Raw genomic sequence first — 13,308 nt, 5'->3', positions numbered from 1 at the left:
TCATTTCAGATCAGAATTCCCTCTCTCCTAGCTCCATTTCCAGCGTACAACTCCAAGGAAAAGAACCAAGCTTGCTCCTTCAATTTTCTTCTCCATTTCCCTCACAAAACTTGCACCATTTTGCACCAAAATTTAACTACACTTAGCTTATTACTTGAAGATCATCTTAAGCTACAAAAAGGGGGAGCTTTTCACGGTTTTCTTGGCCAAGGAGAGGACCGAAAATGCTGTTCTTGCACACCAAGTGAAGTAGGTAATGATCTAACCTTCAAAACTTGGTTTATGGAAGTTCTAGTGCCCTTATATACTCATGCATGTTCATGGGTAGCTTGTTTATGGTGAAAAAATGGTTGTGTGGGCTCTATGAACTCCCATCTTGGATATATGGACTGATTTGTGGTGTTTTGATGGTAATAATGTTTATTTAGTGTTTAAACTAAACTAGTGGATTAATGTTGGATTGTTGATAGAAACTCAAGGATGGTGCAATGACCAAAAGTGACCATTTTACCCCTGCTTTGTTCGAGCACTTTGGTACGAAATTTTGATATTCTAATGGCTTGTTTATGTTGTTTACATGTTATATTGAGTGTGTAAAAATTTTCATTGAAAAATAACTTGATTTGGTCACCCAAATGTTGGAATTTCGGAAGCTTAGAAATCTGGAATTGGTTCCCGTCACTGGTGATGCAATGGAATTTGGCTCCTGAGAGCCATCCGTATCCTTATACTTTGGAATGATTAGTACTTATCGTGTTATTATTTCGTTTTAAAAGAAAAGAATTTTACACTCGTTCATTTTGAGATTTGCTACCTAAAGTGTTAATGCTACTTTTATACACTTGTTATGCTCGCTATTTTGCTACGTGATACTTGCACTTTTAAATAATGGTCAACTTGCTATTTGGAACCTCACTGGGCTTTTAGCTCATTCCATGCCATTTGTTTTCCTTACAAGGGGTACGAGCAAAGCGTGAGACTGGTACAGACTAGCGTAGTCTAGTTGTTTTTTGAATTTTATAATTGTACTCGCACTAGTCGCTCGATTAGGGTTGAATGTATTGAGAACTTAAATCTTTTGATGTATTTGGGATTGTATGGGTGGTTGAGATAGAAATGAATGTAGTTGTATGTGCCAAATCTAGGAACTATTATTTCGTTTATTATTGAGGTTGCATCCTATTTTATTTGATGTGAGTGAGTGAGTCTTGGCGAGAATTGGGCAGGCGATCCGTTAAACCCTAGGGTACACCCCAGGGGGAGGTGGGGCTGTCACAGGACCTATCTGAGCTTTTACTTTAACTGTAAGGTATGGAAGGTAATGGTGATATTAAGTCATTTCGGGGGCGCCTTCCGGTGGTCCATTGTCGAGAAGGGCCTAAGAGAGCTCATTGGAGATATAATCCAACTAGCTAAGATTCGAAATAACTATGATATGACACATTCTTTTGAAAACCCTAAATTCATGAGTAAGGTAGACATGAGGTTGATTAAGTTACTCTATGATTTGGAAGTTAAAACATCTATTGGGGGAAAAATCAAAGTTTGATTGCTAATTGGATGAATAGAAATTGTGAGATATGGATTGGAGAGTGTAGGTTAGTAATTGATTTGATAAGTATAACTATTAAGGAAATGATATTGTCCTAAATGTGAGTTTCGAGGATGCAATTCTTTTAAGGAGGGAAGGATGTGAGGACTCGAAAAAAAAATTTCTTAATTTTTCTTATTTACTGGCATATTTAAATATTTATTCACTTATTTTCTCTGTATAATTTATTTCAACCAGTTTAAAACCATTTACATGGAACTATGCCTTACTTATATGTTTAAAACGTCCCGTTAGCAAATTTAATTTTCGGAAGCTCGTTTAGTAAGAAATAGCGAATACACGTTTGGAGACAATATTCGATTTGAGAGTGCAGTGACCTTGGAGATTTGAGAACTCATGCGTTAGTCTTAAAATAGTTATTTTTATGATTAATTACCCTAGTATTAGTTACTTATATTATCGTTACAAGAATTTCTTTTAGGTTTCGCTTTATCACGCGCGAATTGGAAGTTCGCGTAGATCGAGCCGGAGCGGTTAATTGGAGATTTAAGAAATTTATTCTAGACTACTAAGAGTGAATAATTATAATGTTAAAGGAAGTACATTAGAGATTTAGTGTACAAGTAAAACAAACCCGAGAGAAAACGGATACGAAACACACGCGTGCGCGCACGCACTATTCATTGTTGACTTTTGCTCAAATCTTAACCACAAAACCTCAAGCTTTTCAAGGAAGCTTCATGACACACCGAACCATTCTTTTTCACTCCTTAGTGCCAACTAAACAAGAAAGAAAAGAAGGAAGAAGAAAGCTCTTCTCATTTCACTCCAATCTTGCTTCGATCTTGCTCAAATCCTGCACCCAACTTCTAAACTACTTGGACATTCACATAAACTAGAAGAAAGACATCATCTCATGGTTTTCTTGGGGCTCTAGTAGTGTAAAAATTTCTGGTTTCTCTCAAGGATTAGGAGGTAATCATCCAATCACTTAATCTTAGCTTTAGTGGGTTTAATCTTGGCTATGAAGCTTGTAGCTTCATTATTGATGTTGTTATTTGAATTGGAATGGTTGATGTGGGCTCTATGAATTCCCACCTTGGTTGTATGGGCTGATATGATGATAATAAGTGTTGTTTGTGTTAATTATGTGTTAAACAAGATGATGTTAGTTAGACAAGTGAAAGGAAAACCGAAGGAAATTGCATAGGAAGACCGGCCGAAATCTGTCCTATTTGTGCCGTGCATTTAGTTCAAATTTTTTATACTCAAATGACTTTGAAACTGATGTATGTATGTTGTGTATGGTGTGTAGAAATTTTCTACCAAAAATTATTTGATTGGTTGGATAAAAATTTAATTTTGGCAAGAACAAATCTGGAAAATTCGTGTATCAGTGGTCCTCTGGCAGTGTTTTTTGAATGAACATATCTCTCCGTCCGGATGTTGGAATTGAGTGCCGTCAGTGGCATTCAAAACTAGACATCCGTCGTTTTCTAACGGTATATCATGCACCTTCTAATTCGAATTGAGTCATCTGTAGTGATTGATCAAAGTTGGCTTCCCTGTTCTGTTAGCCTATCCGAGAGAAAGGTAGAAGCTGCAATTTGTGACTCTATTTTCTCTCCTTTGCAAATTGAATTTCAAAATGATTTGTTCAGATGAAATGTAGCCTTTTGAATCTAGTTTTTAATTCCACCAACCATTCTCAATTCCAAGCTGTATTGAGTGAGATATGGTGAATTTGTAAACTGCAGCAGAGCTGGAAAACCCTACTTTTTTCTGGCCAACTGATTTGGTTGTTTGTGAGATGCTTTGCTTTGAAAATCTTGATGTCAACCAACTATGAACTGCTTATGAAATGTTTATTGGACCGTGGTTTCACAAATGAACCAAAATGGGACTGATTTCGTGGTGCAAAATGTTTGAAAAGAGAAAAGAAAGCAAGAAGACAGATTTGTCTTGGAAATTCCTTAAACTTTGGTAGTTTTGTTAACTACCTTCCCGTGTGAATTTTCAAATGAAATTTGATAGAGGAGTAGTCCTCATATGGAAGTTGAATTGTACCAATTTTGATGCCATTCTAAGACCATTTCAATATACAAATGATGTGCCAAAATTGTTCTTCAAATCTAGAAAATGGACCGAACAATCCTTATTTTGACCAACTTTGAGTTAATATATCTTAACACTCAAAACTCCGATTCTTGTTCCATTTGTTCTGTTTGAGACCTTGATTGGACTTCTTATTTTGTTACGAATTTCGGAGGCTAGTTCACGTTCTGTGAATTTTACTGAATTTCTAAAGTTTACCGAAAACTAAGACTGAAACTGTCTAGTAAGTATAAGTCAGCCACTTTAAGCTAATATTTGAATGTCTTCCGCTCATAATCTTAGAAAAGTGTCTTCTAGTAGTTTCCAATGGTATCAAGTTTTCCAATTTTGGACCTACTGAGTGCAAGATATGATTTTCCAAAGTTGACACTTAAAACTGAATTTTTCGAACTTGTTGGAGAAATGAGTTTTAGGAACTCTTCACTACCCTTCGATATTGATTGACTGTTTTACACTCGATTTCAAAGTGGAAAAATCAGTTTTTTCTTGTGTTATTAAACCCTACTTTTGAGCCTTGATTTACACGTAATTAAGGCTCTCTTTCATGACATTTTCTTAGTATTGTACAAGGGTACAATCTTCCTTGATAGCTAGGGGTTTATAAGTGATAGTGTGTGATAGTAAATTTTTATTTGCTCAGACACTCAAGGGGACCTTCAAGAGGACCTAACAGCGGACGCCTAAACGCTTGATTGAGCACTACTCCCTTGTTTTTGATTGGTGAGTGTCAAGTGTGCGGAAAAAAAAATTGTTATGTGCTTAATTGTTATTAGTGATTGAATATTTTAAAAATGTCAAGTCGAGTGTGTACTTTATCGCACTCGTTCTCATTTAAGTGAAGTGTACTTGAATTACATGAAGTGAATTACTTGAAGTGAATATTTAAGTGAAGTGTTTCAATGGTTAATTATGCTATGGTTGCATATGTCGGTTGGAGTGAATCTCCTCGACTCTTAGTGGTAATAGTGGGGGACGCCCAAATCTCATTGGCCGACCTTCGATTCGAGCCGGCATGAGGTTGGTCGGGAACCTTGGTGAGCCATGGGAAAAATGTAAAAGCATGATCTACTGGAAAGATCTCGCTTGGCATACTCAAGTAATATCGCCTTATATAAAAGAAGTGCAAGCCCGGAGCAGGGGGAGTAACGGTGAACAGGGAAGAACAAGTAATATCTGCGGACGTATAACCTACCCGATTGACGGAGTGTCAACTCGAGGAGGTTTTGGATCGTGCAAGTGCAATATAGCTCCTGAGAGCTCCTGTATCCTTATCAAGTGTATGTTATTGTTGAAAGTGAATTACTCGAATGTTACAGCTTTCATTCTTGTTCAAGTGTTATTGTTATGTGAAATATGTGTTTTGCATGTTTTCCTGGCCTCACGAGCATCCGCTTACCCCGTTAGATTTGTTTTCCTTAACAGGAACCGAAATGGAAGGAATTATGGATATTCCTACTTGATGGCTCTTTGGACTTAAATTTTGGAATGTATTTTGTTTAAACATCCTTTTGGGAAGTTGTATATTTTGGAAAGGGGATGTATCTTGAACTTGTGATGTAAGATTGAATATTTATGTATGGGAATGACTTCGTACCTTTATTCCGATTTCATTGTTAGTTTTGTACTTTAAGTTTGAACTGGAATTGTACTGAGTTCTGGTGAGAATTGGGCAGGCGTCCCGCGGATACCTTTTGGTTCGCCTTAGGGAAAAGTGGGGGCGTCACAATTTTGGTATGTTGATTATGACAATTTTCTTGTTACTAATATTATGCCCTCTAATTTGACTTTTTAGCAACAGAAGACATTCCTTGTTGAGGTAAAACATTACTTTTGGGAGGATTCTCTATTATTTCAAAAGTGTGCTAATGAAGTCATAAGGAGATATGTACCGGAGGAGGAGATGAGTTTGATTCTCGAGATTGCCATGCGTCTCCTTGTGGTGGTCATCATGGGTTAGAAAGACCTACAACTAAGTTGCTACAATTGGGATTCCTTTGGACGACACTGTTCAAGGATGCCAGGACCTTTGTATTGATGTGTAATAAATGCTAGCATATGGGTAACATAGGTCATCATCAAGAGATGCCACAGACGGGGATTTTGGAAGTTGAACCTTTCGATTCTAGAGTTTGGACTTCATGGGACTACTTCCACCTTTATATGGTAATTCATACATTTTGGTTGCAGCGTAGAGATGGTGGCCTTCTCTGACAACAAAAGCCAAAGTGTGGTGAAATTTGTCAAGATAAATATTTTTACACGCTTTGGAGTACCTCATGCGATTTCAAGTGACCATGGTGTTCAGTTTGACAATGGTCAATTTCAGGTACTGTTGGCTAAGTATGGAGTGAAATTCCATGCTAGTGTTACATATCATTCCTAGACTAATGATCAAGCAAATGTGTCCAATCAGGAGATAAAGTAAATTTTGAAAAAAATGGTGAATCCGTCTAGGAGAGATTAGGCACTTAAGCTCGATGATGCATACACTAGACTACTTATAAAATGGTATTGGTTATGTTTCCATATCAATTAGTCGTCTATGGGAAGTCATGTCATTTGTCAGTGAAGTTGGAGCATCGAGCTTATTGGGTGGCCAAACATTGAACTTTGACCTTAAAATGCTAGTGAAAGGAGATTGCTCCACCTGAATGAGCTAGATGAAATTTGACCTGAGTCTTATGAGAATGCTCGTATCTACAAGGAAAGAGCAAAGGCATGGCATGATAAGCATATCATTAGGAAGGAGTTTCAAGTTGGACAAAATGCCTTGTTGTTTGATTCTCATCTTAAATTATTTCCTAGCAAGTTAAAGTCCCGATGGTTAGGTCCTTTCATTGTTACCTAAGTTGGTCCATGTGTAGTATAGAGATTCAAAGAGATAGACATGTGGCAATTGTGGTTAATGGTCAACATTTGAAGTTATATTTTGAGGGTGATCAAGTCGGGATGGTGGAGCTAGTGCACTTTTTAGAATAATTGGCTTAGCTCTATCTGGCTAAAGACATTAAGCTGGGCGCTTGCAGGAGGCAACCTGAATTCCTTTATAAGTTTTTAACTTTCTTGTCATCTTGTGTTATGCTATTTCTATGATTTCCTGATTTTATTTTTGTTTGTTTTGCAAGTTTATATTTGATTCATTTCCAGTTTTTTTTTAAAAAAATGGAGAAGTAATGACCAGTGCCAGTCTTTAGATTGGACTTCATGCTAGACATTGACAGATTCAAGAAAAAAGGAGGAAATAGCACCAGCTTAACCATCTGGTGATGTCCCGCATGAAGACCGGTGTGATGTCCCACGCCGGACATCGTCGTTTAAAGAAGAAATTTTACATGGCTTCTTCATTCTTGCTTCTTTTCCTTTTCTTTCTTCTTTACCCTTGTTTTCTTTCTTTTCCTCTCAATGAAACATTCCCTGCACCACCTTTTCTCTACTTTTTTGTGTTAACAATGATTTATGCAGTCCTTCCAACTTGTGCAGGTGTCACAACATCGGATTGAAGGCTACAAACCTAGAGAAATTTGTGTGTTTTCAAATTTTGTGCTCAAAACCTAGCCTTTCAAAACTCATCGATTTGTTCAAATTGAAGCATGAAATCACAGGGCTTTTGTTGTTTTTGCCCACAAGGGTAAGTTGTACTTATATTGCTGTGAGGACCCAAATTTCTTCTTATTTTTATTTTATTTTACTGGCTTATTTAAGTATTTAATCACCCGTTTACCCAAATAATTTATTTCATCCGTTTTAAGTCCATTTGTATGCAAAAATGTCCCTTTTATAATTTTAAAACGTTTCGTTAGCAAATTTAATTTTTCTACGGCTCGTTTGGCGAGAAATAGCGAATACACATTTTTCGAGGTAAATTCGATCCGAGAGTACATTAGTCTTGGAGAACTAAGGATAATTAATAGTAGACTAAGAAAAGTTAATTGAGGGATTAGATGTGAGTAAGTTTAAATTAAACTTTTACCGCGCGCGCGTCAATAGTTTCTCGAAAGTCGCACTGCGCGATTTATTTGGAGATTTGAGAAATTAATATTAGACTAGTAAGAGTGAGTAATTACAGTGTTAAAGGAAGTACCTTGGAGGATTAGTGCATGAGTGTATCAAACCCGAGAGAAATTGGTGGTACGAAACCCTATCGAGTCACTATTGAAAATTTGACTTTTTCACAAAACTTAATGGCTACTTTTCTTCATTCTTTCTCTCCAAGTTTCACTATTCAAACCACCAACACTCCCTCACCATCTCTCATTTTTGGCCAGCCATAGCAACACAAAAAGGGAGGAGAAAACTCCAACTTTTGCTCTTCAATCTTGCTTGAAATTCATCATCCAACCATTAACCTCCTTGGGTTCTTGCTCTAGCTTGAAGGGAAGAGAGGGGCAGCTGGTTAGGGGCTGTTTTAAGGAGTTTTTCACACCAAAATTCTAGGGTTTCCTCTTGTGTTTGAAGGTATAAATATCTCCTACCAAAACTCTTGCTTTCTTGTTTTATTTCTTGGTTTTGAAGCTTGTAGCTTCCTTATTGTTGTTGTTGCTTGGATTTGGTTGGTTGAAGTGAGCTCTATGAACTCCCACCTTGGTTATATGAGGGATGCCATGATGTTTATGTGTGTGTTAGTGTGTTTGTGATGAGTTTTAATGGAAGAAACTAGAAGAGGAAAAAGAAAGAGAGAAACCGTGAGGAAGAGGTGCAGTCCAAAATTTCTGTTCATGTTGTTCTGTTTTAGTTTCAAAAATTTTACGCTTGATTGACTGTGAAATTGATGGATATAGGTTGTATAGTGTGTGTAGAAAGTGCCTACCAAAAATCGTTTCATTTGGTTGCGTAAAACTTGAGTTTTGGCAAGAATCAAATCTGAAAAAACGTATAGCAGGGGTTCTCGGACAGTGTTCTTTGTTCGAACATAAATTTTTGTATAAAAGTCAAAATTGAGTGCTGTGAACGGCATTCAAAACTAGACATTCATATCTTTCCAACGGTATAAAAATCTCCTACTGGTTCATTTTGAGTGAACCGCAGTGAGTTGGCAAAATTAGCTGTTCTGTTTCGACTGTTCATACGAATGAAACTGGAAGCTGCATTTTGTGGCTTGATTTTGTCCCACTTGTGAAAAGATTTTCAAAATGATGTCTTCTGATGAATTGTAGTATATGGAACCTAGTTTCTAACACCATAAACGAATCTCAATTTGGAGTTGTACAGAGTGAGATATGGTCTGATTTTAAAAGTGCAACAAAGCTGGAAAACTGGAAGTTTTTCCTTTCTTGTTGACCGAATGGTCAAACTTGTTTTGGGAGGTTATATTTCAAAAATTTTAGTGTCATTTAACCATCAATTGTTTAATAAATGTTCTAGAACCTTGGTTTCAAAAATGGATCGATTTGGAGCTGATTTCATTGTACAAAACTTTTGAAAAGAGAAAGAGAGATAGGGTGGCAGATTAGTTTTGGAAATTTCACGAACTTTGGTTGTTTCGTTAACTGCCTTCCCGCGGGAGTTCTTGTATAAAATTTGATAGAGAAGTAGTTCATATATGGAAGTTTAAGTGTACTAGATTTGGTGCGATTTCAATGCCATTTCGATACTCAAATAATGCCCCAAAGATTTCTCTTCAAATCTGGAAAATCACTAAACAGGGTACAAAAACCAACCACCTTCCAACTGTTGTATCTTGTTGCTCGAAACTCCAAATTTGGTTCCGCTTGTGGTGTTTGAAACTTTGTATGGGACTCTTATTGTGTTACAAATTTTAAAGGTTAGTTCACTTTCTGTGAATTTTTCCGAATTTCCAAAGATTACAAGAAAACCAAGACTGGTTCAAACCTGTCTTCTTGGAATTGGAACTTTGAGCTGAAAAATGAATGCTTTCTGTTTGGAACCTTGAAAAAAGTGTGTTCTAGAAACTTTTAGTACTATGGATCTAGTTTCCAACGGTATAAAGTTTTCCATTTTTAGACGTACCAAACTCAAGATCAGATTTTACCAAGTTTGTTGCGCAAAGCTGAAAATTTTTTATTTCTTAGGAAATGAGTTTTTAAGAACTTTTCATTTCCTTTTGCTATTGATAGTTCGTTTTGAATCTGGTTTCATGGAGGATACGAGTTATCCCTTGTGACTTTGAACTCTCACTTTTGAATCTTGAATTTCACTAGAATGAAGCTCTTTTAAGACATTGTCTTAGTATTACGCAAGTGTACATTCTTCCTTATTTGGCAAGGGGTTTGTAAGTATTGGTAAGTGATAGATAATTGTTATTTCTTCAGACGCTCAACAGGATCTTGAAGAGAATCTCGGAGCCGACTACTAAATATCTTATTTGTATTTACTCACATATTTTGAATTGGTGAGTGTTTCTTGTAGGTGTTTGTGACTTGAATAGTTTTGCTACATGTTTACCACATATTTCTTGTGTGTTTGAGTGTTAAGTGTTATCTATAATTGCTCCTATGTAATTTTCCACCGTTTTAAGGCGAGTGCGTACTTTATCACACTCGATCTACGAAAATAATAAATTTCTACCGTTTAACCATGAATTTCTACTGTTTACCGGTTTACTTAATTATTTGCGCATGTTGTACACTCTTAGCTAAACTGGGTCCTGCCCTTGGTTGCTAACCTGCTCGAGCCAAGACTGGACTCGGTCGGGTAGGTTGGAATCCTGGACCACCGTATCGGTATACTCGAATATTACCACTGGAGGAATAAGGCGATGGCCAGATAAATCGGAGAAATTATTGGAGTTATAAGGTGAAGCTGACCGAAACAGTTCCACGTGAACACCGTATCCTTTTAATGTGTGTTTATTTCTGTAAAATGATAAATGTCTCTGATATGAACCCGATCCAGCAAGAACCTGTCTTGAAGAACCAAGTCGATCAGGCAGCGGAAGGATCTATCTTGACCAGGTTATGGAACAATAACTATCTTGCTAGACCTAAAGAGAACCCGTCTCTCAAAACCTAGTGGATTGGTTATTGGTTATGGAACAATAACTACTTTGCTAGACTTAAAGAGAACCCATCTCTAAAAACCTGGTGGATTGGTTATTGACTTGAAAGAACAAGATGATGTGATCATCTTGCCTTGAACACCACAAGTATCCAAGCTAAATACTTAATACTGTTCAAGAAGAAACTCAAGTTCCATCAAGGAACTCCATAAAAGGAGACAACTCTCTTTTTATTAATTCATCTTCAATCTCATGTATCTGAATAGTTAAATAAAGTTGGCTATTTATAGCCTTACAAGACTCAAAACCCTAATCTAAACTTGGAAACAATACAAGCTTCCTTATTTGACTTGACACAACTTCCTAAATAAATTTGGAAGCAATTAACTACTTTCCTAAAACTCTAATTCAATTGGAATAGGAAACTAACTGACTCAATTGGTTTAACTACAGTCAACATGACCTTAGCCTTTATTTCCCTTAATAACTCAAGACTAACTAACAAGTATTGCTGGAAACTTACTTAAATAAATAACAAGAAATAAGCATGACAAATCTTCAATAATTCTTGAACCTGATTGCATCATCAACCATCAATTGAATTTCCTTGAATTTGAAGGGAATCCAAATCTTCATGTTCTCGTCATTCCCCTCTTCTTGAAAGACGATTTGTCCTCAAATCGAGTGCTTGCTTACAAAGGAGTAACTCGGAGAATGTCTTGATAAATGCAATCAAAGAACCATGTCGCCAACTCAACTTGATTATGAACGCGAACCATTGCACATGCTCCATTTGTCAAGAATATCTTCACCCAATTGTACTTGGCTAGAATTTGGAAGTCAACAAATATTTGGAAATCGATCAAGATTTGGCAATCAATCAAGATATCAATCAAGATTTGGAAATCAATCAAGATTTGGAAACCATTCAAGGCAAGGCTGCCTTTTTTTTTTCCTTCTTTCTTCCTTTTTTTGTTTTTCTAACTTGCCAATTCAAGAAAATAAGGTAGCCGCACTTCAAGATTCAAGATGATGATTTTTAGGGTTTTCAAAGTATAAAGATTTTGTTTTTCAAGAACCCACTATGCAATCCAAGAACTTCAAGAAATTACCAAACCAACTACAAGAAACAAACACAAGGTCAAAAAAAAAAAAAAATTCGGATGAACAGTACTGCTACAGTAGCGTCGGATGAACAGTACTGCTACAGTCATGAACAGTGTCAATGAATAGTACCGCCGCGAACAGTTCCGAAATTTTTTTTTTCTTTTGACAACTCAACACAAGGTTACGACTTCATTTGGAAGAAATTTAATGGGAGTTAAACCCTTGAAAAACCTGTTTTCAATAAGGTAATCACATCAAAAAATTCTAACCTCGATCAATCACGGGATAGGTTAGACTCAAGTGATAAAATCAAGAAAATAAGAATCAAAATTTATTTTTTGTTTCTTTTAAATCAAAAGGCGGCAAGGGTTTTGGTAGAAAAATAAATAGAAAAAAAAGAAAAGAAAAGGATATTAACCTGAATCAAGAGTTGAAACTCTGATACCAGATGATACGAACCCGACCTAGCAAGAACCTGTCTTGACGAACCAAGTCGATTAGGCAGCGGAAGGATCTATCTTGACCAGGTTATGGAACAATAACTACCTTGCTAGACCTAAAGAGAACCCGTCTCTCAAAACCTAGTGGATTGGTTACTGGTTATGGAACAATAACTACCTTACTAGACTTAAAGAGAACCCGTCTCTAAAAACCTGGTGGATTGGTTATTGGCTTGAAAGAACAAGATGATGTGATCATCTTGCCTTGAACACCACAAGTATCCAAACTAAATACTTGATACTGTTCAAGAAGAAAATCAAGTTCCATCAAGGAACTTCATAAAAGGAGACCACTCTCTTTTTATTAATTCATCTTCAATCTCATGTATCTGAATAGTTAAATAAAGTTGACTATTTATAGCCTTACAAGACTCAAAACCCTAATCTAAACTTGGAAACAATACAAGCTTCCTTATTTGACTTGACACAACTTCCTAAATAAATTTGAAAGCAATTAACTACTTTCCTAAAACTCTAATTCAATTAAAATAGGAAACTAACTGACTCAATTGGCTTAACTATAGTCAACATGACCTTAGCCTTTATTTCTCTTAATAACTCAAGACTAACTAACAAGTATTGCTGGAAACTTACTTAAATAAATAACAAGAAATAAGCATGACAAATCTTCAATGATTCTTGAACCCGATTACATCATCAACCATCAATTGAATTTCCTTGAATTTGAAGGGAATCCAAATCTTCATATTCTCGTCAGTCTCATTTTAATGTGCCAATGTGAAATCTTGAACGATATATATATTATGGTTAAATTACTTGATTTATTAGAAATGCTTAGGAGTTTTAGAACCTCACTGGGCTGTTTAGCTCATTCCACGCTTTTGTTTTCCTTAACAGGGTTCAAGACCGAAAGTGTTTGCGAATAGTACTAAGTTGTTTTCTTTAGAGACTTTAAGTTGTGTTATAGCAGATGGTTGTAGTACATATTCTTTTGGGTTGTATTTAAGTTTGAAAGTTAACTATTGGTAAGTATGAAATATTTTGGAGTACTTTAAATGTATATTGAAAATATTTGAAGTATTTCTAGCTTTTAAATTATAGATTGTAGTGAGTCCTGG

Source organism: Coffea arabica, chromosome 7e (assembly GCF_036785885.1).
Source record: "Coffea arabica cultivar ET-39 chromosome 7e, Coffea Arabica ET-39 HiFi, whole genome shotgun sequence".
Lineage (NCBI taxonomy): Eukaryota > Viridiplantae > Streptophyta > Magnoliopsida > Gentianales > Rubiaceae > Coffea > Coffea arabica.
This window is presented reverse-complemented; position numbering follows the sequence as displayed.